This window comes from Sarcophilus harrisii, chromosome 3 (assembly GCF_902635505.1).
Source record: "Sarcophilus harrisii chromosome 3, mSarHar1.11, whole genome shotgun sequence".
Taxonomy (NCBI): Eukaryota; Metazoa; Chordata; class Mammalia; order Dasyuromorphia; family Dasyuridae; genus Sarcophilus; species Sarcophilus harrisii.
The window spans coordinates 502,947,278-502,974,067 of NC_045428.1; the positions used below are offsets into that span (position 1 = coordinate 502,947,278).

The 26,790-nt window shown below is 42.6% G+C and overlaps 1 protein-coding gene and 1 non-coding gene across 2 annotated transcripts in view; both read left to right on the forward strand.

The window, feature by feature from the left end:
- Positions 1-26,790, forward strand: part of PDE2A (phosphodiesterase 2A) — a 177,208-nt gene that overhangs the window by 74,930 nt on the left and 75,488 nt on the right. The gene's annotated exons all lie outside the window — the stretch shown is intronic.
- On the forward strand, positions 15,767-15,916 carry MIR139 (microRNA mir-139). Its single transcript, NR_105710.1, has one exon. It is a non-coding gene; the product is annotated as a microRNA mir-139 (primary transcript).

The following is a 26,790-nucleotide window of genomic DNA, read 5'->3' on the forward strand; positions in this document are numbered from 1 at the left end:
ATTTTTCATCCTCCTCCTGGAATCAGGCCTCCAGGGCACCCCCTCTTCCCTTGCTTCCCTTCCACTTCGACTCAAATACCCAGTGAATGAGTCCCACTTTCCGAGAAATCTTTATCAGCTGTGGTATGAGGAGTGTGTGCAATGGACTTAGTATGTTCTTCCTGAAGGGTCATGGCTCAGGGCAGGGGAGCCCCAGGCAGAAGGGAGGCTTGGCTTTATTTGACCCTCCTTCCAGGTCTGGGTTTAGAGCAAAAGACAGAAAGGGAGGAGCTGAAGAACGGCCTGAGGCTGCCTTTTTCCTCCTCCTTCCCCTTTCCTCCCAGTTCTCTAATTTTCTATTTGTAATAATCTCTGACCCTCAGAGCTGAAGGGCCTTCAAAAGCCTCTGGATCAGCTCTCTATTAATACAGAAAAATTCACTCTCCCTTGTCCTCTTGGGGATATCCAATCTCTGCTAGAACACTTCTAGGGATTGGGGAGCTCATCCTCTTCTGTCAACTTTCACTGTGGGATTGTGCTGATTGTTAGAGTTCTTCATGTTGGGCAAAATCTCCCTCCCTGAAATTCTCTCTGCATGGGTCCTTATTCTGCCCTCTGGGAACTAATCAGAGCAAAAGAAATCATCAATTGCTCTGGAGGAAGTCTTGGAGCTCATGGGATCATCTCTTTTCACATGTCAGCCCTTTAGGCAGCTCCGTGGTACAGTGAATAGATTGTGAGGACCAAATGGGATCGTTCTTGTAAAATGCTTGGCACACAGTAGGAGCTTAATAGAAGCTTGTTTCTTTCCTTCTTTAGTCGTGTGATCCCAAGATTTTTTCCCTCCAGGCAAAATTCTCCCTAGTTTCTTCAAACACCCCAAAATGACAGCTGCCAGCCCTTTCACTGTCCTAGATGTTCCACTAGGAACTTTTATTGCTTATCAATAATCTTCCTCAAATATGGTACCAGAAATGAGCAGGAGACTATCTAGATGAGGGCTAACCAGTTCCTTGAAGGCCTGTCCCACTTCTTGGGACCCTTCCTCACCCAGCTGAACCCTCTGAGCTCCCGAGGCTCTTAGAGTAAGAAAGGAGGTTTAACACTGATAGGATGGCTTGTGTCTTGAAGTCCAACCCGCACTCAGCCTCCTGAAGGCCGGGCTCATCTTGGCTCCTTCTGTCTCTCCTCCCTGAGTCTCCTCAACCTTCCACACACATAAACATACACACAAACTCACTCACATACTATGGGCTTCCTGAGGCAGGGCCTTCCACAGTGTGGGACAGCTTAGGACTTTGTTGAGGTGGAGGATGGGGGATACAGGACTGACTAGGTGATAGAAGGGAGAGGATCCTTTGGGGCTTCTTGGGCTGGAAGGGAAGGTAGAATACGGGTGGGCCTCTCTTTGTGGCAGAGGGAAGGGAAGAGGCTTTGGGTGGTGGGGAGTCCAGAACAGGCCCCGTGCTCAGGAAATCCTTGGAGGGAACACGGGCTGTCCTGAGCCTCTTGCTGAACAACAACAGGAAACAGCCTTGACACGGGCAATAGCCCATTGTAGCAGGGCTGCTCTCAAGAATTGCATCCTGAGCCAGCTGGGAGTGTAGGGCTGAGCATGTGGGGCTTCTTTTGTGTGTGTGTGTGTGTGTGTGTGTGTGTGTGTGTGTGTGTGTGTGGTGGCAGTGAGCACAGGACTGAGACCTGCACTTTGTGTCCATCTGTGAATCCTGCAGTACTTTAGGTGGATGTATGTATACTTTATGTGCAGGAGGGACTATGACTTGTATAATAAGGTCATTTATGTGATGGTATATGATGGCGTTTGGGATGGTGAGTGCTGACATTTGTGACTCTGTCTCTGGCCATTAGCTTTGTTTGTTGTTGTTATTTGACCTTTCCTCTCGAAGAAGACCATGACATCAGGAAGGAGATATCACGACATCCAAGTGAATTGGATTTAAGGGAGGGAGGGCTGTGCAAAGTCACCAGTGTCACTTTCTCCTCCAGAGCCATCTGGGCCCAGCAGCCAGATATAGAGCAGGATGATTGGAGATGGCCCCAGATAATGCAGAGTGTGTGGTCATGGTGGAGGAATGGTGTGTGTCTTTGGATAGCATCTGTGGCTCCTCCTTCAGCTCCAGCCACACCTCCTGTCCCATTTCCCAGAGTAAGGAAGATGCTAAGAAGAGACTTCTGATCCCTTCTGGGTATGTGCCCCTTGGGACTAGGGCTAGAGGGAATTAACTCCCATGACATAGGAATGAGATGTTATGACCCAGACACAGAACTTCCCTGAATTCCCATATTCTGGGGACTGGGAAGGGACTGGAACTCAAGTGTCCAGGGTGCAGTGGGATCAAGGTCCATAGCCTGAGGCTAAAAAGAAACCTGAATTCACCTCCCATCTCTCATCAGTCCAGAAAGGATCCCTGAGAGCAGTGGGACAGAGAGAGGAGGGTTTGAGTAATGGAAAGGAATTAGTTCCATTAGTCATTTAATAATCTAGTGTTTATTAAGCACCTACTATATACTGGGCACTACGCTAAGGGAAAAGATAGTTCCTGCTCTCAAGGATGTCACAGTCTAAGTGGAGAGACAACATACAAATAGCTCAACTGGAGATAACCAATAGGTGTCTGGCTCCCCCTTGTTCCCTCTCTGTTTGTCTCTCCATTCTTCTCCCTTCTCACTCAGTCTTCCTCCTATTGTCTTTGTATGACTCTATGTCTCTATCTTCTCAATACATGTGGTTTTGCATCTCTCTTCTTCTTCTTCTCTATCTCTATCTCTTTTTTTATCTGTCTCTGTATCTCTCTTGTCTGTGTCTCTTTTTCTCTCTTTCTCTGTCCTTTCTGTGTTTCTCTATTTCTGTCTTTCTGTCTCTATCTGTCTCTCTGTCTCTGTCTGCCTCTCTATTTTTCTCTCTGTGTCTGTCTGTCTCTCTATTTTCCTTCTCTCTCTGTCTCTTTTTATTTCTCTCTGTATCTCTCTGTCTCTCCATCTTTCTTTCTCTGTCTCTGTGTGTCTCTCTTTTTCTCTTTCTCTCTGTCTCTGTATTTGTGTCTGTGTCTGTGTCTCTCTCTGTCTCTGTCTCCTTTTCTGTCTTTCTCTCTCTTTCTCCTTCTCTCTTTCCAGTGATTTTGGCCATGGCCTTCGTTGCAGCCCTGGGCCCCTGCAGCTTCATTTGATTAGACCAAATTTGCTCAAAGAAAACAGAATAACCTCGTTAGCCACACAAGAGCTGGAGGAACAGTGAGCCTGGCCTGACATGGTTTGGGAAGTGAGGGGAGGAAAAGAAAAGATGGTGGTGGGTGGTGGGGGAGGGGGAGGGCTGATGCCATCATACTAGTATCTGAAGCTGAAGCCATTGTCTCTGCTGTATGTCCTGACCCTGGATCATCCTTACACCCTATGTACTTTCAGAGTACATGGCAGGGAATAAATGGCAAGACTGCAAAGGGGCTAGGTTATAAAGGCATTTGAATGCCAGAGGATTTTGCATTGAAATTAGAAGTTATTGAGATCTTTGTCCCATTTTCTAGAGCCTCAGAGGGTGATGCAGGAGGGTGTCTGGTACATAATGGGAGCTGATGGTGACCCAGGACTGGGTTGTGGACAAATCAAAGAGGCAGCTAGATATCAAAGTGGAGAGAGCATCAGATCTGAGTTCAGATCTTGCCTGAGTCTCTTCCTTGCTGTTCATCTATAAAAGGAAATGATAATAGAACCTGCCTCCCAAATGTTTTAAAGCTGAGACGAGGTTTAAAGTACTCTGGCTATGATGGTGACTGTTACTAGGGACTTGGGTGAGCAGGAACGGCTTGGGGTCAGGCTCCCTTCACCATAGTGAGGAATGGCGTGCCCAGGCTGGCATGTAGAGTAATGCACAATGGCACACACCTACCCACAATCTCATGTGGATGCTCAGTCAACAAACAAGGATTTATTAAACACAGGTTACGTGCCAGATTCTGTTGCTATAGCAAAGGATACACAGAATCCACAGCTGGACACAGACATCTCAGCTGCCCGAGTCACATGTACAAACATGCAGTAATTGTGTGATCCTGGGCCAGTTATATAACTCTTAGGACCTCAGTTTCCTTCTTTGTGATTTCCCCACACACATAGTCCTCCATAGCCTGTTTGCCTCAGTTCCTCATCCATAACATGAGCTGGAGTAGGAAATGGCAAACTGCTTCAGGATCTGTATCTGCCAAGAAAACCCCAAATGGGGTCACAAAGACTGAACATGACTGAACAATAACAACTGAAGAGGGCCAAAGTTACCTCAAGAGCAAAACTCTAAACCACTTCATGTCAGGGTCACAAATGTATTTCTCATCATTTGATTTTTGAAAATTATTTTCTTTTCTGGTTATATATGTACATTAATTTTTAAAAATACACATTTCTTTATGAATCATGCTGGGAGAGAAAAATCAGAACACAAGAGAAAAATCATGAGAAGAAAAAACAGAAAAAAGTGAACTCATTTGATTAAAAAAAAAAAAAAAGCCTTTTGTCCCTGCTATACATCACACAGCCATAAACACGTATTGTTTGGCCTTAGCTGTATTACATAACACAGTCATGCATATGAGCTCTAGAGAGATGCACAGCCAGACAGTGTGCAGCAAGCCACACAGACACATAGCATGGTTACACTCATTTGTGTCATGAGCACTCACACTGTGAAGACTTGGACTTGAAGAACAGCCACAGTCCCTCACACATCTGACACCCAGACCCTGATACAGACCCAGACCCGCACAGACAGCTTCTCACTCCCTCTAACCAGCCTGCCTCTCACACACAGACATGCTTTCCCACATCTGCACACACAGAAGTCCTGGGACTGACACATGTGCTCAGGAAATGGCTCTCATGCTGTTGCCCAGCCTGCTGAGAGCCCGATAAGGGCTTAGCAGGAGGTTCCGGATGTTTGCTATGCTTGGGCCCCTAAAGGCAAATAACATTAGATGTCCCAGTCATCCAAGGGAGGATGGGGAGAGGGGAAGTGCCAGCCAGGGAAGGAAGAGAGCAAGGGAGATGGGAGAGAGCCAAGGAGGCAAGGATGAAGGGAAGGGAAGAAGGAGAGACAAGGAGGAGGTGAGGATGAAGGGAAGGGAGGAAGGAGAGAGCCAGGGAGAAGGTGAGGATGAAGGGAAGGGAGGAAGGAGAGAGGCAGGGAGGAGGTGAGGATGAAGGGAAGGGAGGAAGGAGAGATCCAGGTAGAAGGTGAGGATGAAGGGAAGGGAGGAAGAAGAGAGCCAGGGAGGAGGTGAGGATGAAGGGAAGGGAGGAAGGAGAGAGGCAGGGAAGAGATGAGGAGACAGTGAGCCAGGGAATGGAGAGCCAGTGGGGAGAACGACTGTTCTTCCAGTTTATCCGTCTGGGCTAAACAAAAGCCTAGTTTCATGCAAGAAAGAATCTGGAATGAAATATTGGGAGTTAGACCCTGAGAGAAGCAGAGACAGACAGGTGGGAGGCAGTGTCTTTGTGGGCCCATTGATTAGCACAACCCCTCTGTAAAATGAGAGGATTGAGACTCAGGAGTCTTGGGGATACTTGTTCCTCCTGGGATGGAGTAATGGGAGACAGTGGGGGTGAGGGCGGTATGTACTGAGCTGCAAGCTTGGAATGAGTCACAGTATGACATGGAACCCAAAAGAGACAATGCTATATTTGACTATATTAATAAAAGCCTAGTGTCCAGGGCAGGAAAGGTGATAGTCCCACAGTCCTTTGCCCTCATGAGACCTTATCTGGAATATTATATTCAGTTCTGGGCACCACATCTTAGGAAAGACATTGACAAGAGAAAAGGGTGAAGAGGGGACCAGAGGTGCATCACAAATTAAATTTAACTCAATACGCATTTATTAAGCCCTTCTGTGAACCAGTTATGGTGCTGTGACTGGACACGTAAAGACAAAAATCAAAAGCAGTCCTTGCCTTGGGAATTTATACTCTGAAGGTACAAGAGTTGCTTGGCTTGGAGAAGAGAAGAATATGTATATATGTGTGTGTTTGTTTGGGGAGGGGCACTCTTTCTAAATGTTGGAAAGACTATCACGGACAAAAGAAATCTGACTTTTCCTGCTTGTCCAAAGAGGGAAGAAACCTGAGTTGCAAAGAGTAAGACTTACTTTTAATGTAAGGAAGCACTTCCTCACAGTGCAAAGGGGTCGTGAGCTCTCCAGTCCTAGAGGTCTATCGGAGGAAGATATACTTGCTCATGTAAGGATTGAACTAGATGGGAAATTCTTAACTTAGTGTCCATGAAGTTTTTTTTTTAATTTTAATAACTGTATTTCAATGTAATTGGTTTTCCTTGCAATACTATGTATTTTATTTTATGCACTTAAAAACGAGAAGAGGTCTGTAGCCCTCACTGGTCTGCCAGAGGACTCCAGGACCCCACAGATGTTAAGAACTCCTGAACTAGATGACCAAAGCCCCATTTCACTCTGAGGGTCTGTGATTCGGAGGGAGGGGGATGCCTGAAATGATCTCTGTGAAACCTTGGAGGGTGGGGTAGAGTGAATGTCAGGAAGGGTTTAGAACACAGCAGATTCCAATTCTTTATCCTGCACTGCCTCATCCCCCTGAACCACCCTCCCCCCAAGCCAATAAAGCACTATTATTAGGAACTATAACACTGCTCAAGCATTCTGTCACATTCTTGTAGCCCAGCTTGGAATAGGAGCAGTGCCCAAAACCCAAGGGGGCAGTAAGGAAATTCCCTGGGTGGAGCAAAGTCTCTGATTACTGGTTTAGAGCCAGGTCCCAAGGAAGGGAGCCACCCCCTCCACCCCTACCCCTACCCACCATCCCCACCCACCCCCACTCTCCAGTATCCTCAACCCTGAGCATCACACTCCTGATTGCCTGTTTGTCTGCCTGTATCTGTCTTCCTGTTTCTACCCAGCTCCCAGATATCTCCCCTCTCACCGATTTATCCCCCCACCAATCTGTGTCTGGGGAAGGGCCAAGCAGAAGATGCTGCCAAATAGAGCAAGAGGGAATGTAGTCTATAAGTGTTTTGCTGTGTGTGTGTGTGTGTGTGTGTGTGTGTGTGTGTGTACACCTTGCTGGTTGATGGAGAGACAGCCCTTATAAGCACTGGATTTGGAGTGACAAGATTTCGGTTGGAATCCCATTTCTTCCATTGGCTCAGTTTTGTCATCTGCCAAATGGAGATGACAGTCCCTCTTGGGACTCTGGTGAGGATCTCATCGGGGGAAATGTGGCGTGATGGCAAGAGCACTGGGTTTAGAATTAGAGCTCTTGGGTTTGAATCTCAACTTGGCTACCTTCTAGCCATGGGACCTTCACAAAGACATTCTCCTTAGCGTTGTAAAGTAAGGGCATGGACTGGATCTCGGAGCTCCCTTTGAGCCCCGAGCTTCTGTGATCCTGTGTGTTCATGTGCACATGTTCACTGCTGGGTACAGCTTTGTGGGAAGACATATGGCTGTGATGGGGCACAGAGCACTGAGTCTGGAGTCATAAAGACTCATCTTCCTGGGTTCAAATCCAGCCTCAGAGACACTATTGGTATGACCCCGAGCAAGTCATTTAAGACCGTTTGCCTTATCGCCTCATCTGTAAAATGAGCTGGAAAAGGAAATGCAAACTACTCCAGTATCTTTGCCAGGAAAACCTCCAAAGGGGTCATGAAGAGTTGACCATGACTGAAAAACTACTTAACTACAGCAAACATGACATATTCTTTGTTCTGTGAATGGATTAGTGAAGGTCATGGGTGTGTGCTTTGGGATGTATGACTTTGTGTAGAGATCAGAGTGGCTAGCTCTCTTTATGCATGTCTGTCTGGGTCTTGGGGGGGTCCCATTGTGTAAATAAATCAGTGTATGATATTTGTACACACACACACACACACATGCACACATACATACATACACATTATGCTTTTTGGATAACTGGTTCTCTGTAGTCAGAGTGCAAGGCTGGTGCGGGTCGAGGAGAAGGAAGTTTCATGAATCTATATGGGCTCTCTTTAAGGGAGTAACTTTAGAAATCCAAATTATGGGGGGACGAAGAGGTAAGGCTATTGAGCTCAGGAGTTCTGAGCTGCAGTGGGCCGTGCTGATGGAGTGTCCTTATAAGTTCAGCATTAATTTGGTTAGGCCTTGGGAACTCAGGGCCTCCAGGTTACCTAAGGAGGGTGAGGTAAGTTAGGTAGAAAATGGAGTAGGTCAAAGCTCCCGGGTCCATTAGAATAGGATTAGGTCCATAGTAGCCCTTGCATTTATTTCCAGGTTTGACAAGGTAAGGAGATCAATTTTAAAAAATAAGAAACAATTCTTGTTTTTTTTCTGTACTTCTCTTTGTCTTGTTGGCCGCCAGGTGCTGTGTGTATGTGTGTGTGTGTGTGTGTGTGTGTGTGTGTGATTGTGTGTTAGTGTGCGTGTGTGATTGTATGTGTGAGTGTGAGTGTGTGTGTATGTGTGAGTGTGTGTGTGTGAGTGTGATTGTGTGAGAATGTGTATGATTGTGTGTATGTGTTTGTGGTGGGGGAGGAAGCACGATTTGTGTTCAGTGAATCCCTATGGAGAAGGGAAAGGGGGGTCTGGAGGCTCTCCACAACTTCTACTACTCCATAAGCTGACAGGTATATGGGGATAAGATTTCCCCCTTGAGTGAAGAGAAAAAGAAAGAGCTGAGGTTGGGGGGAGTGGAGGCTGATCTCTGGTCTGGCTAACAGGCTAATAAATCTCTCTCTGGTTCTTTGTGAATGTTTTTAGCAGAGTTCAAAACCTAATTGGCTCCTTGTCATTTCTCTTCCATAATTCCCTGGAAAGTCGTGTTCTTACTCCAGGTCTTTGGGGATTATAGGAGAGAAAGGACTCTACTCTTTGCTACTCTGAGTGGTTCAGGAAAATTGGAGCAGCACAGACTGAAGGGACCTCTATGTGGAGATCTCTAGTAGTGAAGAGCTTATTTCTTCCTGAAGCAGCTTGTCCCATCATGGCACACCTCTGCTCCAAAACAAGTTCTTTATATGGAGCTAGAATCTATTTCCCTGTTAAGTCTTGTGCAATTGGATGGCTACTACCCACTTGTCATGATTCATGTGCTTACAAATAATACTGCCAGAAGGAGCCTTAAAAGTATTGCTAAAGGTTATGCTGTTCAGGCAGGAAACTCAAGATTGAAGGGGGAGAGGCAGGGTTTTCACCACTGTTGACTTTCAAAGGCAAGGGATTAAGAAGAGAAAATAGGAGGAAGTGAAGGACGGAGAAAATATGGAACTCAAAATTTTAAAGAAATAAATATTTAAAAAATTTGCTTACATGTAATTGAGAAAAAATTAAATAAAAAAGAAGAGAAGAATACATTTTAAAAGTAAACCATGGATTACTAAGATGGTGTATGAGAATGCAGTTTGGATTTTTGGACCCTGGTTTAAAATACAGGAAGGACAAGCTTCTGGTCAGGTTGGAATACACCTAAAAAGCTCTGGCAAGAATTAATTTGCCTGGAATATTGCAAGCCTAATCAAAATGCTTTCAACTGAAAAAAGAATGAGGAAAAAAGATGAATATGTATATCAACTATACCACTGAAACACCCAGAAATTCACAGGAAATAAAATCTAAGAATAGAGCCAGTAAAAAAGTGCATGGCCTGAGAAATTTATTCACACATGCACAAAGTGTGGCTGACAAGTAAGATGAACTAGAAATTCAAAAACAAGTAGGCAAATTTGACCTCACTGAAGCTTAGTGGGACAAGAACCATGAGCCTAGAAAGGAGCTTAAACAAATATATTAAATGGAAAAAAATCTTTAATATATATATACATATTTTTTTCTGTTTATATGTATATATATATGAGCATACACACATGTATATATGTGTATATGTATATATATGTCATTTTCCAGTGACATGGAAAACAATTTTTTACATTTGTTTTTAAAACTTTTCAGTTCCAGATGCTCTCTCTTCCTCCTTCTCCCTCCTTCTCCCCATTGAGAAGACACATGTGAAATTATGCAAAACTAAGAAATAATAAATATAAAAAGCAAAAGTAAGGGTTGGGTTAGAATATCATTGTATACTAAGAAGATATATTAGGAAATTTAGGAATAAAAATGAGAAAGCACAGGGGAGTATTTGAATAAAAGCAGCTACATAACATAATGCAGAAGTGGAAACATGGCCAGTAGGCCACATGCTCCCACTACATTCCTAGTTAAAATGTAATTGAGAAATATTTAACAAAATAAATAAAAATACAATATAACATAGATAATATTACATTTTAAAACTTAGTCAATATGCAATCTACAGAGATCCTTATATATGACTTAGTGGCCACCTGTTTCTAATTGAGTTTGTTATCACTGACTGGCATTATGGATAGAATTCCGGACCTGGAGACAGGAAGACGTGAGTTTAAATTCTGCATAAGATTTTTACTAATTGTTGACCCTAGGGAAGGGTCACTTAAATTTTCTCAGTCTCAGTTTTCTCACATGAATAATGAGGAAGTTGGACCAATGACCTTCAAGGTTCCTTTCAGCTCTACATCTATAATCCTGTAAGGATCAATGAAGGCAGGGATAAAAGGGATTTTGCCATCAGAATATACCACAGAACATAGAAATAGAGAAGAGATAAGTAGTTTAGAAAACATCATAAGGCTGGCACAGAGGGAGGCATGTTACAGTACTGATTTCATTTGTACATACAACTACCCAGGGTTTTCTTTATGCCCAAAACAGGACAACTAATATTTTCTCTTTTTTGTTATTCTATTTATTTAATGTTTTTCCTTGTTACAAAACTAATATTTTCTTGGATTTGAACTTGTAGGATGGTCAGACCCAAAAAGAAGATATTAAAGGTTTGATATGAGCTTGGAAATGGATTCCCAGTGGATTGCCCTATGGATCTTTTCTCATACCCGTGCTGTGTAATGTTTTTGTCAATGATTTGAGTAAAAAAAACAGATGGATTGTTTGCCATGTTTTCAGATGACACAAAATTTGGAAGGATAGCTACCCACTCAAAGAAACACTATGTTCAAGTTTTTTTGATATGCAGGAACTTTGGACTAAATGAAATGGGTAATATTTTAATTGGCATAAATATAAAATCTTACACAATGGTTTAAGAAATCAACTTTACAATATAAGTTGAAGAAGATGTGGCTAAAGGATAGTTAATCTGAAAACAGATTTGGATATTAGTGGACTCAGTGCCCAAGGATGCAATGGTGGACTACTTTGAGAAGGTCATAACTTTCAGGAATAAAGAGGTAATCAACCACATTCAAAGTATCATGTTCAGTTCTGTGTATTATATTCCTGGAAGGACACTGATAAGACAGAGAACATCCAGAACGGGGAGAGAGAGGGGCAGTAAATTCACATCAGGAAGGAACTGGGGATGTTTAGCCTATAGAACAGAAGACTCAGCAGAGACAAGAAAGTTGTCTTCAAATATCTGAAGGGCTTTCATAGGGAAGAGGTACATTAGACTTCCTTTTGGACTATGGAGTAGAAGTAGAAACAATGGGTGAAAGCTACAAAGAAGTAAATTTAAGCCTGATGTAATTAAAAAAACTTCCTAACAATAAGAGCAATGCAGAAGTGGAATTGGCTATTTTAGCATGTAATGGGTTTCCCTTCATTAGGAGGGAAATACAAATAAATACAAGTGGATGACCACTTTTCAGAGAGGTTGTAGAGGAATTTTTTTCAAGTATAAATTGGATTAGAGGGTAACATAAGGCTCTTTCAACTTTGAAATTCTATGATTCAGTGGAGAAAATAACAATCAATAAAACATGGTCCCTGCCCTCAAGGTTAGTCTAGTAGGTTGATAGGACACCAACATGGATAATTTATATTGTTCTATGAGGTTTATAAAATGCATTCCTTACCCCAGTTATTTTAATATCAATTTCATTTTGCAAATGAAGAGACTGACCTGATGAAAAAATACGACAGCCAGGATTCAAAGATCTCCCAACTACAAGTATAGTGCAGTTTCTACCGTGTTAGTGCTTAGCTGCTTCTGCATGGTGCTAATATACATTTTCTGTCCTTTCTTAGGATCAGTAGGATTTACGCATGGTACCAAAACAGGTCGGTCATCCCTCAGATTCTGTGAGACCCTGAGAGAAGGAGATGAGGCAAGAAAGACTTGATGAGAGATAGGGCTGCTAAAGTAAGGAGGAAGGGAGGGAACTGACCAGTTTTTCCCAGCTCGGGCACCTTGTGCTACATAATTGTTCCACCAAGTTATTTCCAATTATTTCCTGTGTAAATAGTAATTAGCTAAGGTTTGCAGAGGAATTGAAGGAATTTACTGGAGCGAAGGGAACCATGAGACTGGAAACAGGGATAGGGAGCTCCTAGGCTGATGGAGAGACAAGCCCATTTCCTTGAGTAGATATGGGCTCCTACTCAAAGGCAGTCCCTCATTTGAGAATAGAAGCTCAGCTCTGCCCTCAGCCTCCCTCCAGTTTGAGGTGAGGGGCTCACAGGCCTCCTTTGGAAGTCTCTGATTTGAGGGTCATTCAAGGACATACAAGACAGAGATGAGTGAATGAAGAGAAAATTGAGTCTGGGAAGGAAATGTTGAGGTTCAGGAGGAAGATTGAGTTCTGCTCCAGATATACTGTGTAATTTTGGGCAAGTCCCTTCCCTTCTCTGGGCCTCAGTTTCCCCTTCTTCAAAATGAGGCTCCTTTTAATTACACCATTCTGTGATTCTGCTCTAAGCACCTGAAGTATGGAGATGGAAGGGGTCAGTGCAGATTTCCCAGAGGAGGTGAGTGGCAGGCTTTGTCTTGAAGCCTGTGAGAAAGATAGCTGAGAGAGGAGGGAGCAAGATGAGGGGGGAGACTCTTACTTGTCTTTCCTGGTGGGTAGACAGTGGGGGGTGGTGGGGTAGGAGAAAGCTGCTTCTTTCAGAGCTGGGTAACAAGCTGTCTCCACCCCAGCTGCACCCAGAGATAAGGAGGCATCACAATAAGCAGCTGACAGGGTGGCGGTAATGCAGACGCCCAAGTCCAGGGCCCCCTCCCCCCTCTTCTTTAAGTGAAGCTGCCAGAGCTTCCGTGTTTACTGGGCTATAGAACAATCCAGCTCCCTCATCCCTATCCCCACTGCCTTATTCTATAAGACCTGACTTATCTAAATTGGAAGTGGAGAGCTGAGAAACAATCTATCCTAATTTCACTTGTCTGTCGTAGGTGTGGGCAGGGGGAAAAAAGATCTAGGGAGCATTTTATCCATCCCTTATCCACCTCTTACTGTGTCTTAGAATTTTACTCATATTTATAACCTAGAGGGATCTTAGAACACAGAATGTCAAAGCTGAGAGATGGAATGAAAATCTTAGAACATGGAGTATCAGAGTCGGTAGGGAAGACTACTTTAGAACATAGATTGTCAGAACTGGAAGGCGCCTTAAGGACACCAAATGTCAGAGTTGGTGAAGAACTTTAGAACATAGATTGTCAGAGCTGGTGAGGGGATCTCAGAATATCAGCTGTGGGGGTGGGGGTGGGGGTGGACCTTAAAACATAAAGCATCAGAGCAGGGGGAGGCTTCAGAACATAGAATGAAAAATGTTAGAGCAGGGAGGGACCTTAGAAAATAGAACACAAAATATGAGAACCAGAAGAGATCTTAGAACATCCATGTCAGAGATGCTCCCAAAGCAGATTTTGTGATGGCTCAGAAGGCAGCAATGTTTTGCATGTTACACAGTGAATGCAAACAGGAGCTAGATCAGATCTTTGGCCTCCTGAATCCCAGGTTAGCATTTCTACTGTGCCATGGAGGGTCTTTAAATCCTCCAGGGAAAGAGATTCAAAATCCTTTCATTTTCCCATTTCTGAACTTCACCCCTTCCCCCCCCCCACTTCTCCTCCTCTTAGCTGCTTCACATGCTTGAAATACCTTCCTCTTCCCCATTCACACTTTCACCCCAGTGGTTCCAAATTGACTTTCACCTGATTTCCTCTGGGAAGTCTTCCTGGATTGTTTAGAGGAAATGGCATCCCCTGCTTGAACCCACCCTACTTAAGTTTCTTAACTCTCTCTATCTCTCCCCTCCTTTTCCTCCCTCCCCCTTTGTCCCTTAGAATATAGTTATTTCATGCAACTCTGTTCCTTAACTTGGTATTTATTGCTGGCTCTGTTTTTGTTGCATCCTCCATTGCCATGTCTGTCTCAGATGGGAAGGAGTGAGTGTGTGATGGTGTTTAAAGCACTGGGCTAGAGCCCAGGATTTTTGGTTTTAAATCTTGCCTCAGATGTTTGCTAGCTAGCTGCATAATCTTTGGACAAGTCAAAGAGTCAGGATGAGGCAGTTAGGAAGGAGAACGCTGTTTGGGATCAAAAGACTTGGGTTTCAATTCCAGGTTTGCCACTGATCCATAGGACTTTGGTCAAGTCACTCCTATTGGCCCCTCTGTAAAAGGGGAGGATTGTGCTATTTGACCTGCAAGGTCCCTTCCAGCTTTAAATCTATGATTCTATGAGTCAAAGAACTGCAGACTCTTAGGGTGGGATAGATCCACCATTCTCCCTCACCTATTCATAAGGATGCCACCTATATATAGCTTCCTGGATTGGCCTTCTAGCCTCTACCATATCACCTCCAATGACAGAAATCTCACTTCTTCCTAAGGCAGTCTGTTCCAATGTGGTCAAGCTCTCCTCATAAGCAAGTCCTTCCTTATGTTTGGTCTAAATCTGTTTTCCTATGTCTGACTTCCCTCCTTTGGTTCTAATTCTATCTTCTGAAACTACTGAAGAGAGGTAATATGTTGGTCAAAAATTCAGAATATTTCAGAAAGGACTCCAGGATCCAATCTAGGCTCTACTTCTGGATTTTAGTAGGTAAGTCTCTTCTATCCCTGGAGTTCTGTTTCCATATTTATAAAATGATGGTGGCAGAATAGCTGGTGTTTCAGCCTGATACCCTATGATTCCATGATTTGATTCTCAGTGAAGTGATTCAAATGAGCATCTAGGGGTGAGAGATTACTTACCTTGTCCCCTCAGGTGGAACTCTCCCCAGAATCCCACAACAATGTATTTTTATAAAGATTTTTCTGCCTCCTTTCTGCTTAATAAGGTCACCTTCCCTTTTATTCTACACTTGCCTGCCAAGCACCTTTCCCTTTTCCTCCTCTCCCTCCTTTTCTCCTTGCTTCCCCTTGGCTTCTGCCTTTGTCTCCTGCCTCTCCTTCCTTTCCTCTCCTTTCTTTGATTTTTGTCTCCTCCTTCCTTCTCCTCTCTTTCCTCTTCACTTCTTAGGGAAGACTTTGTGTAAGAAAGGGAAGCCCAGATCCTTCCCTAAAAGAGTTTCTAGTCAGTGAGAAATACTGTCCCACCCATAGGAAACCCTTATGGGGATGGGAATGAGGAGACATAGCCCTGCCACCAAAGAGCCTCCAGACCTAAGGAGAGGTGTGACTTTTTTGTTTTCATCAGGAAGACTCCAACATAAGCTGAAAGACCTGGCTTCTGCTCTCAGGGAGTTCTTGATCTGAAGAGGAGACACGACTCTGTCCTCAGGTCCCTAGTCTTTGAAGGGCTGGAGCACATGAGATGCATATTTATCATGGCAGACAATCACGGATTTACAAACAACATCAGTCAAGAGGGAGTAAAGCTAGGGCTGCTGAAGAAGGATTCCCAAAGAGCGGTGATATGGTTTGGGGAGCAAGGAGGAGCAGAGTTTGGGGAGAGGCACTGAGGGCGAAAAGAAGGGAAAGGCATCTGTTGGTGATGAATCCATAGGTGGCCCGGGTGTATTCTACAGTGCATGTGTCTCCAGTGTGACTAAGGGACTGGAGATACGGCCCTGTTGGAATAACAACCGAAGCCCATGTCTTCATGGAACCTGGAAGGCTCAGGTTGAGGGAGAGGGCAAGGAGAATTATTAAAATCATAGAACATTAGATTGGGAAGACACCTTAGACCATTAAACATAAAACAAAATGTTATAATTAGAAAGAGCTTCCAAATGCAGGCTGCCAGACCTAGAAGGGTTCTGAGAACATCATTATAACAGACCATCATAGATATTCATTTAGAGTTTTTCAAGTGCTTCACAAAGTATATTGCTCATTTGAACTTCACAGTAGCCCTATGATGTAGGTACTGATTATTATCACAGTTTTACAGATGATAAGACTAAGTTTTACAGAGTTTACTGGTTTGCCTAAGGTCATACAGTTAGTATGTAGTATCCATACAGGTAGGATTTAACCCTGGGTCTTCCTGACTCCAAATCCAGGACTCTGAAAGAGTCATTGGCTGAGAAGCCAATGAGTCCAATCCCTTCATTTTAAAATAAAGAAACTGAGATGTAGAGGAATGATAAGGATCTTCCCAAAATTACTCAGGCAGGCAATAAACATTTATAAGTTGACTGTTTTATGCCAGTTACTCTGCAAAGCTCTGGGGATATAAAGAAAGGCAAAAGACAGTCATGCAGTATATTGCTTATCCATACATACTTGTTATGTTCAATATGCTGTAGGCATTTCCTTTTAGGAAAGAAAGAAGCAGACCTGCCCTAAGGGAGTCCAGTGTACAATGAGAAAAGAAGGCATTTATCATAGATTGAGTGTTTAATAACTTTACATGAAAGACATGCCAGCACCATTTTCATCAGTTATAAACTGCTGAATTTGATTTAATAAACTTCTTGCAGCTCTAAATAAGAATTCAGTCAGTAGCTTTTAAGCCAGGAAAGTACTAGTGCTAGACACTAGACAGCTGCTTAGGACTACACAGGAGAATAATGAAAGAGGCAGAAATCAGAAAAGAGCCTGATGGACCCCAAGGTGACTGAGTTCTCTATTTCCACCCAGGCTGAGCCCTGGACCATAGTAGATTGAGTCTTGACAATAGATTGATTCTGTTTCCCTTTAACTTTGGCTGTAGATTGTCACCTGACTCCAGGCTGAACTGATTCCCCAATTAAGCTAAGCTATGGCCTTAGATTGAATCTTAGCTCTAACTCTTAATAGAGCCCCTGAACCTGACTTCAGACTGAACCCTGACCCTGGCCCTAGACTGAGCACCAGCCCTAACTCCAAACTGAACTTTGAAGACTATACTAAGCCTCAAACACTTGACCCCAGATCCACAAAGACACAAAGAGAGAACTCATAATTTTTAGTCAAGCCAGGCTAGGGTGGGTCTGACACTCTCCATGGTGCTGATATGACTATCAGTGCCAATCCTTGGAATTAAAGATTCACAGGTATGAGACAGAAAAACTGGACAACAAATACTAAGAGGAAATGGGGGTCTATTGAGGGATACAGACAAGGATAAGGGGGAGGGGGAGGCAAGGATGATGGAGAAAGTGAGATTCATGCTGGACCTTAAAAGCTGAGGAAGATTTAAAGAAAAGGAGAGGGAGGACTTTCTAATAAGTGAGAATAATGCAAGTGAAGGCTTGACTGGATGTGTGGGAGAATGAAGAGGCTAGCCCAGCTGAATCTGAGACAGCACACAGAAGAGCAGGGGGAGGTGAGGTTGGAGAAACCTGACAGTGGAGAGCCTCAAGTGCTAGCCTGAGGATTTTGGACTCTTTCCTATGGGTTGTGGGAAGCCACAACAGATTCCAGAGCAGACAAGAGATGGGGTCAAAGCTGGCCTGTAGGAAGGTGACTCTGGCCCATGTCCAGAATGAAGAAAGAGAGTGGAGGCAGGTAGGTCAGTTAGGAGACTGCAGTTCTGGTAGGAAGACATGGGTCCTGGATTTGGGCCATAGGGCTGGAGAGGAGGTGGATGCAGAAATATTGGAGGAGAAAAAAGGACAGGACTTGTCAGGCTTTTGATGTGAGGGAATTTTAAGGAATCAGAAGATCCTCAATGTTCAAATTTGGGAGTGAGAAGACTAGTAAAAAAAAAAGACAGGGGCATCAGCAAGAGGGACAAGTTTTAAGGAAGATAATGAGCCCAATCTAGGGTGAAGTTTATATGTGGATAGCAAGACACCCAGTGGGAAACTCAAGCAGGGAGTGGGAGTTGATGATGGTTATAGGAATGTCACATTTTCTTTTATTCAAAGTTCACAGACATTCATAATAATGACTGACATATATAGAACCTTAAGATTTAAAACTTTGCCAGTGAAATGACCTAATATTTGTTAAAGTACTTAACACAGTGCTTGATACATAGTTGGGTTTTTTTTTGTTCTTTGTTCTACAAGAGGACCATGACATCAGGGAGGTGATGCCATAACATGTAGGTGAATTAGATTTAAGTGAGGGAGGCTGGGCAGGGCCACCTGCCTCACTTTCCCCTCCAGAACCATCTGGGTCCCGGGGTAGGATAGAGCAGGATGACTGAAGATGGCCCTGTATGCAATGGGAGACCTTGGCCTTTTTAACAGGTCTTCAACAGCTCTCAGTTTGACTGAGGCCGAACCCATTCAGTGATTAAGGCTAGAAAGCGATTGAGGCAAAGAATAGCCTTTTTCACCTAGTCCAAATAAATAAATAAATGGATGGATAGATGGATGGATAAATAACTAACTAACCAACTAAACAAACAAATAAATAAACCTGGGAGGGGGAACCTTTAGGATTTCTGGGAACTTCGAGGGGAAATTGCTGCTCTGTCTTACATGTTTGTGACAAGAGAAGAAAATTGGGAACTGTTTGACACGTGCCACAGATCTGAAGAAAACAGAGTTCAAATTTCAGAAGAAGGACCTATGACCTAAAATTCTACAAGGCCTGACATATAGTAGGTGCTATATAAATGCACCCTCCTTCCCTACCTCAAAGTGTTTTATATATCTCATCTTATTTGGGCCTCACAACAACCCTGCGATGCAGGTGGTACTGACATTATTATACTCATTTTCTAGATGAAGAAACTGAAGTTCTGAGTGACTAAGCAATTTGCCCGGGTCACACCGCTGGCAGATAGTACTGGTGAGATTTAAAGAACAGTCTCCTGATTCCAAGCTCAACATTCTTTCTACCTGCCTCAATTCTCTCCCTTTCTCCTTTCTGGACATGGGCCAGAGTCACCTTCCTATAGGCCATCTTTGAACCCATCTCTTGCCTGCTGAGGAATTTGTTGTGGTTTCCCACAAGCCATAGGAAAGAGTCGAAAATCCTCAGAAGCTCTGCTGAGAATGTCTCACAGACAGAATTTGGCTTTATGTTTCCCTTTTTTTCTTGTCAATTGACCCACATATCAGGCCTGTGAGTAATACAAGGAAGAGTTTGTTTGAGCCACAGAGAGATGAAGGAACTGATCCAAGATCACACATTGAGTTGATGTCTAGAATTCAGACCTCTAGACTTCCAGCCTGATCTTCCCTCTCTCTTTAATCTCTCACCAGCCTAAATCAAAATGTCATTTGAACCCAAATCCTCCTGCCTCCATGTTCAGTATTGTGCGTTTCTCACTGTTCTAGGATACTAGATCTGAAATCCACTTTAGAGATCATTCAGCTAAACTCCTCATTTTAAAAAAGTGCTTAGCAGAGTGCATGGCACATGGTAGGCTCTATTTAACTGGTTATTCCCTTCCATGTCCCCAGTCCTTCTAATTAGAAAACCAAGTCCCAGAAGGGAGAAAAGGATCGGCCCCAAATGATGCAGTGAGTCAGTAGCAAAAAGACTTCAACTTGGGTGTCCTTCCTCTCAGACTGCGGTTCTGACCACTCTCCCATGCTTTGTCTCTCATTCAGAATGCCTGGGATCTATTACTAGGCACCTGTTAGATGGAAAACACTGGGCCTCAATCCTGGGCGTGTGGCAAAAACTTAGATGTAAATGAGTTTAAACTTATACTAAAGATCTAGCCCCTGCCCTTTTGGCCTGCACTGTCTACTGGGGAAAGAAGTACAGAGATCACTTGAACACAAGGCAAATCTTCTCAGGCCACCTTGCCCTATCTCTGTGGCCTGGAGCTGTGCTGTCTGCCTAAGAACAAAGTTTATAGATGCTATTTGTTGGAATACTTGTCTTGAGGAAGCTGAGATCCCTGGAAATGACGCCCCCCAATACCTTGGCTAGCTAGAGGTGCCCAGGTGAAACTCTGGGAAAAAGAGGCAACTGGGGCCAGGAATGAAAGGCAACGTAAGACAAGAGAGAAGGAGATCAGAGACTGATTTCCTCATTTTAGGAAATCAGGTCTCCCTCCTTTTTGCTTGGGGCTAAACCAGCCCCATCCAACCCAACACCACTCCTCCCTAAAGTTACAGCCCCCAGTCCCATTGCTCTCTTTGTGAAAAATCTGGTCCAGGTGTGTGATCCTCCAACCCAACTGAGTTTCTCCCCCCCCCCCCGCCCCATTCCTATCCCTCCTTTCTCACACACATGAACAGGATGGCTTTTTCATAAATAATTGTTTACATATTGTCTTTCCTATCAGACTGTGAGCTTTCTGAAAGCAATGACTGCCTTTTGTCTTTTTTATATCTCCAGTGCTTAATACAATGCTCAGCATGTAGTAGGTGCTTCATAAATGCTTATTGACTGACTGATATTAACTAAAATCCAGGTCACTCTAAATCCAACCATCTTTTTATTACAACTGTGAACCCCAGAAACAATACTTGAATGAGTTTGAATGAGATTCTAGGACTCCCTTCCCCACCTTGTTCTTTCTCTATATTGAACCCCCTGTCCCTTCTTTTTAAAGTAGTATTTTATTTCCCCCTAATTACATGTAAAAACAATTTTTAGCATTTGACTTCTTTAAATTTTTGAGTTCTAAATTCTCTTTCCCTTTCCCTATTTCCCCTCCAGCCCTTTCTTGAAAACCTATTTTTCTTATTTGGCTTCCATTCCCTCTCTTCTCCTGTAGCCTTTAACTTCATCCATGTTGTTGCTCAGTCTTTTTTTTTTTGTCATCAAACTTTTCCTGATTCCATTTGGGGTTTTTTTGGCAAAGATACTGGAATAGTTTGCTATTTCCTTTTTCAACTCATTTTACAAATGAGGAAACTGGTAGAAACAGGGTTAAATTACTTAGGAGCACATAACTAGTGAGTATCTGAGGCTGGGTTTGAACTCAGAAAGTTGAGTCTTTCTGACTCCAGGCTGGGCTCTCTATCCACTGTGCCACCTGGATGCCCCTAATTTCACATATACCACATGAAAATTGGTTGAAAGAACTGAGGATGTCTGGCTTGGTAAGCAGAAGGAATACATGATAACTATCTTGAAGTGTTTGAAGAGCTATCACCTTGCTGAGGAATTATCTGTTTGTTCCAAGAACAGGATGGAGGACAATGGATACCAGGGTGTCGAAGCAGAAAGAGAGATGGAGTTGATATCAGAAGATCTGAGTTCAAATCTTGCCTCCCCCACTTAGTTTCTTGTGTAATCTTGGGTATGCTCCTTCCCCTATCTGGACCTCAGTTTCCTCATTGCAGAATGAATGAGTTGGACCAAATGGTCTTTAGAAATCCTTCCAATTCTGATATTCTGTGACAAGTAATAAAAAAAAATTTTGATAATAATAATTTTGTTTCCCCACAATCATCTTTTGAGGTGCATATTATTATTCCTATTTACAGATGAGGAGAGAGCAAGTGATTTGTCCAAGATCACACAACTGAAGTGGGATTCAAACTTCAGTCTCTCCTGATGTCACCTCTAGTGTTCACTCTGCCTTTCTACAAGTATTGGCTCCATTTTACAGATGAGGAACCTAATTTGCTCTTAGTCACAAAAGTAGAGTCATTCTTGGGATTTAAACTCATGCTTTTCCTGATTACCTGTCCCCTTTTGTTTCCTTTTCACTCTATGAATAAGTATGACAGAGTGTTTTAGGGGCAAAGGACAAATACAGGCAAAAATGCAAAAGAAATAGAACAGAGGAAGCTGGAAGAGTTCAGAGAAGACTTTTTGGATCTAGTAGCACCTAAATCGAGCTTTGGTTTTTTCTTCCTAGGTGTTCCAAAGATGATTTTTATATGACATATTTTACAGTAGATATCTTAATTTACTTTACAAGTTAGAATTACATCCTGAGCAATATAATGCAGTGAAGTACATTGTAAATAACAGTATAGATGTTACTAATTAACACTGGAGCAATTAATGTTTTATTTAAATGTTGTAAAATATCTTTCCCTTATTTTGTAATCATTAGAGTCAGCACAACCTTACTCTTCCTCCAGCATTCTGTCCTTCTTTTTAAAAATAATTGGGAGCTCTTAACAAACTATAGAAGTTGGTGTTTTCATATATAATTACTTCTATCATTTATAGGGGCATCATAAATTGGTAAAGTTTAAGACAGTTCTGGTCTGAGTTGAACTTTGAAAAAAGACAAACAGTTAAGTAGATGGAGAAAATCAAATCGTGTTAGAATTGGAGGGGACCCCAAAGACCATCTCCAAACTCTTACAGTTTAGGAAACAGAGTTACTTGCCATTTAAAGAGCAATTGAAGGTTTGCATGTTCAGTCTTTCTTGACTCCAGAGTCAGTTCCCTGTAATCCCCTGAGGAAAGAACACATGTGGGGATGTCAATACAGTATAAGAGAACTGGTCTGGAATATAGAAGATATGCAGGGAAGACAATAATATGGACTTAGGCTGTGAAAGACCTTGGTTATAATAGCATCATCATAGTATTATAGGTTTAGAGCTAAAAGGGAGATTAGAGGTCACTTAATCCAACCTCCTCAGTTTTCAGATGAGAAAACTGAGAGCCAGGGGACTCGTCACATAATGATAAATAGCAGAGTTAGGATTTGAATTCAGGACCTCTGGCTCCAAATCCAGGGCTCTACACAAGCAGTGAAACCAGAGTTTCTTTGCCAAAAAACCCCAAATGGGGTCAAGAAAAGTTAGACATTACTGAAACAAAAATAACTGGGCAACAACATGGAGGAAGTTCCAGGAGAAGTGAGGGAATGGAAGTCAAATAAGAAAAATAGGTTTTTAGGAAGGGGCTGGGGGGAAATAGGGGAAGGGAAAGAGAGAATCTGGAACTCAGAAAGCAATTAATAGGGGAGCTAAAATGGCAAGGCTTGAAATTAGGAAAATCACTTGTAAATCAGATGAAGAGTATAAAAACAAGAGTCTGGAGACCGGGATGCCATCGCAACAATTTAGCTCATAGGTGAAGCTTGAACTCCTATGGAAGCCAAAAAAGGGCTATAGGTAAAGATCCTCAGACTTATGGCATTTAAAAATGAATCTGGGAATACAGAACGTGAGAGCTGGAGGGAGCCTTAGGAAAGAGAGATCTGTAAGGGGTCTTATTTAAATTAATTCAGAATGTTATTAATGGAAGGGTCATTAAAACATAGAACATAGAATGCCATGGAGCCTTAGAGAACATCTAGTATAGCCTTTTCATTTTTATAGATAGGAAATTGAGGTTCAGGGAAGCTAGATACACTTTTGAAAAAGGATCTGGGAGCAGATGGTTCTTCAAAGCCCTAGCCCTAAGGCTAGATTTTTTGTGTTTTTCCTTCCCCTGTCAACTCTCTCTTTTTCTTCTCTCCATCATTCAAATATTCCCCGTCCTCCTCCCCCACACCTCTGTCACATCTGACATTCTGGGAACCTTGAATCTTTGCTTTTATTCTCAGTCCTGGGATTTCTGACAATCCAGTAGGCATACAGAGAACCCACAAATCTCAGATCTGGGAAGACATATATTCCCACCACTCTTCCAGTGTAGAAACCCCCTTTATATTATGTTACTGTGTTATGGTCATGAATGGTGAACCAATTTCTTCCTGGACGCTTCCAGTAAGGAGGGACCTGCCCTACTCTCTGACTATGTCTTCTCTACTGAAAAATTAGACTACCCCCCTCCCTCCAGGCTCCTCTGGGCTTGAAAATTTACCTTTTGGTCTTGTATTACAAGGGCTGAGGTCTTCAGGATACTTGCCACAATCTTTTCACTATGACCCTGCATGGATACCCTCTCCTTCCCCCAGTGTTTCATCACCTTTCTATGTGTTATTTTTTTCATATTCAAATGTAATACTCCTTGAGGACAGGATGCAGTCTACCTTTTTTGTATTTGTATCCCCAGGATCTAACACAGTTCCTAGTACTACATAGTAAACATTTAATAACTGCTCAATCTCTCTCTCCCTTTTTCCCTCTCCCTCTCTCTCTCTCCTTCTCCCTCTCTCTCTCTCCCTCTTCTCTTTCTCTCTCTCTCTTCCTCTCCCTCTCTTCTTCTCCCTCTTTTCCTCTCCCTCTCTCCTTTTCCCTCTCTCCCTTTCCCTCTCTTTTTCTCCCTCTCTCCCTTTCCCTCTCTTCTTCTCCTTCTCTCTTTCTCCCTTTCCTTCTCCCTCTTCCTCTCTCCCTCTCCTCCTCCTTCTCTCCCTCTTCCCCCCTCCCTCTCTTTCCTTCCCCCCTCTCTCTCCCTCTCTCCCTCCCTTACCCCCTTTCTTTCTTCCTCTCTCTCTCTCTCTCTCTCTCTCTCCCTCCCCCCCTCTCTGTCTCATCTCTATGTCTATCTGTTCATCTGTCTATCCTTCTATATCTGCTTGTCTGTCTATGTATCTACCTATCTATTTTTATTTTATCATCTCTATGTTATCTATTTGTCCATTTTTCTGTCTTTTTATAATCTATCTATCTCCATTGTGGGAGAGCTCTTCTTTAGGAAGCTTTTTCTTATATTGAAATCTGTCTCCCTATAATTTCCACCCATTGTTTCTAATTCTGTTCTTTGGAGCCAAGCAGAAAAGATCTAATCCTTCTTCTAAATGTTTGAAGGCAGCTCTCATGACTCTCTCCATCTTTTCCCCACTAACCCCAAATTTGATTTTCTCCAAACTAAACAGTCCCTGCTCCTTCCTTTTTTTCCCTCGTGGACTCCACTTTCCTCAGTGCATAAAAAGAAATAGTATACCTCCTTTTGTGTAAAAACAATATTCATTTATTAAACATTTATTTAGGACCTAATATATAATTTTGGAAGAGTAAAAATTTAGATTATCATTCTTTTCCTCCCCTAACATTACTGTTTATTATGTTATATTATTAATATGTTATATTATAATATCATATTAATTATATTATTGCTGTAGAGGTAGCTAGATGATACAGTAGATAGAGTACTGGGACTGTAGTTTAGAAGATCTGAATTCAAATCCAGTCTCCTTCTTAGATGTGAAAAGGTCTCTGGGATCAAACTGTACTGGAGCATTTCTTTCTTTTATAATTTATTCTATAAGGATTATATACTTTATTATTACATATTTTAATTATTCTTGAAGGTCCTTTATTAAGAATACCTTGAAGTTCCCAACTGTATCAATTGACACAATGTGTTTGAATATATTAGAGATGACAGTATAAACATTTTTATTTCAAAGTAAAATTTTAATATCTGCTTGTAATTTTTTGTATTTAAAGCACATTTGAGCATAGCTAGGTGGTGCAGTGGATAGAGCTCCAGCCTTGGAGTCAGGAGAACTGAATTCAAATACAGCCTTATATACTTAACTGGCTGTGTGACCCTGGATAAGTCTCCTGCCCCAGTTAGGTATTAGAAGTCTTTGTATTGACCTTTTCTCAAGGGGGAAGGTGAGAGAAGAAACTCTCTTCCTCAGTTTTTCCAGGAAAGGTTCTGGGATCAACTAGCAATGCCTCTTATAAGTCTGGGGCATGCTCTTTGACCTGAACACTGTAAAAATGGCATATTGATACTTTATAATTTATTGTCACTTTTTAGTCACTAGATCTTCTTTAGACCCAGAATTTTCATTCTTTTATAAATTCCCAAGAGCTCTAATTTAAGATTCTCTAGCCCCTTGGATTTTCCTGGTCCCGTGCCAGCTTGGCTTCTTGGGCTCAGACCTGTAACCCTTGAGGTCTCATTAGATTGAATTAGTTTGTCTCCAGAGGCCCAATGGGGGTGGGTAAATAGGGGGAGGTAATAACAGAGAGGCTGATTTTAATTTGATTTTTAAAAATATAATGGTTAGAATTGTTTAAAAATGGGTTATTTTGTGAAGTACTGAGATTCCTGTCATGTAGTATTCAGGTAGAGGCTGGATGGTTATTGGTCATGTAATGATTACAAGGTACCTCTGAAGTCCTTTTCTGTTCTGAAATTCTATGATTCTGTAATACCCTCTTCCTTTTGCCATCACAGAGTCACAGAATTTCAAGGTTGGATAGGACCTCAGCGATCATCTAGCTCAATCCTCATACGCCACATCCAAGTGGTCAGCCTTTGCTGACCAGGAATCTGCCAAGTCTGGAGGCAGCACACCTCCCCTTGGGATACATCTCATTGTTTTTCCTCTTACTGTCTAATTTGCCTCTTTGCAGATTCTCCCCTACAGTCCTGGTTCTGCCCTCTGGGGCCCGAACACAACAAGACTAATCTATCTTCCACTTGATAGCCTTTGAAGTACTTGAAAATAGCTATGATGTCTCCCTTGAGATTTCTCTAGGTTAAACATACATACTTCTATCAAATGATCTTTATGTGTACCTTGTCTTAGGAGCCGATCCAGCCCTAATTTCTCTTCCCTGTTACCACGTATTCCATGCTCCCTTTTTCCCAAGAGCTGATTTCCAGTGGTTTATTCATTGATGAAAAAAAAGGTAGGGGAGTTTAGAGATCACCCAGCAGGGAATGAGTATTAGACACAAGAATGAAAGAAGACTTTCTTGTCATAGAAAATAGTTCCCTAAACTTTATTATGTAAGAATTAAAATTCCTGAGACCCATCCTGAGCCATCTTGCTAAGAGACTGGAGTAGAGAATAACGTATGCTGGATCAGAACCTTGGTGACCTAGACCACACTCCTAGACAAACCCACATAT